Source organism: Triticum dicoccoides, chromosome 1A (genome assembly GCF_002162155.2).
Source record: "Triticum dicoccoides isolate Atlit2015 ecotype Zavitan chromosome 1A, WEW_v2.0, whole genome shotgun sequence".
Taxonomy (NCBI): Eukaryota; Viridiplantae; Streptophyta; class Magnoliopsida; order Poales; family Poaceae; genus Triticum; species Triticum dicoccoides.
In genome coordinates this window covers 582705571-582708746 of record NC_041380.1, presented here as the reverse complement: position 1 = coordinate 582708746, position 3176 = coordinate 582705571, and the positions used below count along the sequence as shown (strand labels likewise).

Sequence of the window (3176 nt, the reverse complement as noted above, 5' to 3'; positions counted from 1 at the left end):
TCCCAATTTCTTCAACCCACCAAATCCAATCTGCGGCGGCTCCAAGCCTCGCCCCGAGGGGTGCCCTCTGCCGGCTACGTCTGGTCTCCTCCGTCGACGACCTCACCAGTCAGGGCCCGGCCGGCTTCCCTTGTCCTCCCCGTCCCCAGGCCACACCTCTCCTGGCGTCGTCCTCAACGTCCGCAAGCCGGGTCCACGCCGGCGTCATCCTCCTGCCAAAATTCCGCCACATCAAGCCGGTGCACCCTCGAATCCATCTGCTGTACAATTTACCATTATACAGTATCAAGCAGGTGCTCCCTCGAATCCCACCTGCTCTACAGTTTATCATCATATCAATACATCTTTCATTTACGCATCTCACGCCTCTTATATCCAGATTGGTTGTCAACAAATCTCACCATTAGGACCAACCAGCATCAATCAGGGAACTCATGTATAAGATTCGGATCTGATGGAACAACCACATTGGTGGTGCGTCCTGCAACTTGTGTACACATTTTCTGTTCCTTATCCCACCCTGTAACTTACGAATTTGGTAGTTCGTCCTTTTAGCGAAAAAGGAGCGAGTACATTGATCTGGTTTACTAGCAGGTGCTACCTCGAATCCCATTGAGAAAAAGGGTTTCCTCGAATCCCATTATGCCAGTATGATAGAATGACTTGCCATTAAGCTGGTTGCATTTACTTGTTGTAAGAGAGCTCCACTTTAATTTGCTATAACTACATGATTCGTACCTCCATCTTTTAAGAGCAATTGATAAAATGACACAATCTTCCTCATACTTTGATCCTATGACACACCTTTCATTATTATTATTTTTGATAAAATGGCACACTTGAGATTGGTAGTTGGCCAAAATGGCACAAAATGATATTTTTCCTCTATTTCTAGATCAAAGCCTGAACGTTAGATTATTTAGGATGATTTTGCCCTCCTGCACCAAAATTAGCCGTGAGACAGAAGGAGAGGAACAACAGGGCCACCACCTCGCCATCCTTCCTCCCAGGCGCCACTATTCTCCCGCCGCTGCCTTGATGTGCTCTGCCCGCCCGTCCGTTCATGTGGAGAAGGCGGCGTGAATGTATCGTGGTGAGCTTGTTGCTCCCTCGCCAAGCGGCGGAAGGCAAGCACCGCTCCATGCTCTCGCCGCGCCGTTCTTTCGAAGTGTGCCTCAACATATTCTTAATGCCGCCGTGTGACCCTCTGTTATGCCCTGATGTCGATGCTGTCGTGCACCATGCTTGGCGTCCCTTTTGTGGTTCGCTCGCTTGCATTGGTCGCTCGGGCCTAGAGCGTGTGTTGGTCACTCACGTCGCTAAAGCTACTGGCTAGCTGTAGTTTCTGTACTTGCTCGATGCTATCTCTGTAACGGATGTTGTTGCTGCCTGAAGAAAGTAATTGGCTCTAAATATTGCTACGAGTTGCTAGCTTAGTTGTAGCTTCTGACGACAGCAGGATGTGGATGCTTGTTGATTCAGATATTTAGGTAGCACACTTTGGCAGCATGTAGGGATGTAATCAACATACACATGATATGGCACACTTCACAACAGGGGGTAGGGATGTGGAGTTGCGAGGATAGGAGGACTTGAGAGCAGGAATCAAACTGCAGGGTCTGAAAAAGTGGCCACTGTTCGTTGGAGACACAGGGGAACAGCTGCGGCGAGGCGATGGCAAGAGAATGGGCTAAGCATGGCGAGATGGCAGTGGGGAACGCACAGCTTGTCGATAGGAAGGACGACGGCGCTGTTCTCCTATCCTCCTCTCTCGTGCCTGTTTCTTGTATCGACCGATAGGTTCAATTGAACTAGAGGAAACAAGCTAAACGTAGAAATAGATGAAACGTGTGCCATTTTATCAAAAAAAAATGAAGGTGGGTCATACGATAAATGTACGAGGAAAAGTGTTGTCATTTTATCAAATAGCTCATCTCTAATTAACTATGTATAGTTTTAGCTTTTGCAAACCAGCGTCTTTTAGCTTGCCCCACTACTTTCGAAGCAAAATGACATGTCTATGTGGTCTGCACTTTATTTAGTTATACATGGCTTCACATGACTTTGTGCAGCAGACATGGCGTACTTCTTGTTTCACCACTAATGAACTATACATATTGTTTTCATGTTTTTTTTACTTTAGCTACGTAGATGCTCAGTATGTTTCATAATTTTACAATTTGGGGAAGTGTTTATGCATCTTAATTAGGCATGAGTAAGATCAGAACAAGCCAAGTTATGTACATTTTGAAATATATCCAAACTAGATATAGTTTCAGTCAGTTCAATCACATACGCTTGCATGATTATGCCAATTGTTGTTTGCCTGCCAATCTGTTACAACTTTGAAACATTTTAGGTCAAAAGCCAAAGCTGACCACTCCAACACAACCTAAGACATTTGTGCTCCAAGACAACGTCAAGACATTTGTAGGGAACATCTCTCACAGTTTCATCACAGAACATTTCATCTTGCACTAATCCAAAAGCTTATGTTCTAAACTTCTCTTTGTTAATTTTTTCTTCCAGGGTAGCTGAGAATTTAGAATTGGAATGCATTGCAGGAGCAAGGAGCAACTACACAAGAATTAGTCTTTAAATGAAATATATTATGTATAATGTATGGAAAGCTTAGTTCTAGTTTGTAGCATCTTTTAATTATTTACATATATCATATGAATGTTTGATCTGATTCAGTTGTGAACTCCATGTTTCCATACACTTTTAGTGGATGTATTTGTTCCTATATTTGTTACAAAGGATGCTAATTCTAAGAATGGGTTGCTTGCCAATGCAATTGCTGATGTGGATTGATGCCCTTATATATTGATATTTGATCAATCTACACATGCATCCCTATCATAATAAAGTAACTGAATTTGAAATGAGGAATACAAGGTAATATTAATAATCAAATATCGACTAAATTAAAATACTGCATAGCCACAAAGAAGCTAATTCACATTAAGAGACGAATATGACGTCTCAACATAGCATCTATAAGCAATGGGCCCACATGAGTAGAGGCGCGATACAAGTGTGTGATAGAACGTCTCTGTTTTTGTATAGACGATTTTGAACGTCCCAATATAGCGTCTCATACCATGTAGACACGCTAACAAAGCGTGTCTACCTATTTTGAGACGGTCCGTGGGGAGACGCTCCAAGGACGCTTT

The 3176-nt window shown here is 43.5% G+C and overlaps 1 long non-coding RNA gene across 1 annotated transcript; it reads left to right on the top strand.

Moving 5' to 3' along the window:
• Window positions 1-2614, top strand: LOC119342053. The gene is made up of 4 exons (XR_005165372.1): window positions 1-293; window positions 380-474; window positions 2360-2430; window positions 2530-2614. It is a non-coding gene; the product is annotated as an uncharacterized LOC119342053 (long non-coding RNA).
• The last annotated feature ends 562 nt before the right edge of the window (window positions 2615-3176 follow it).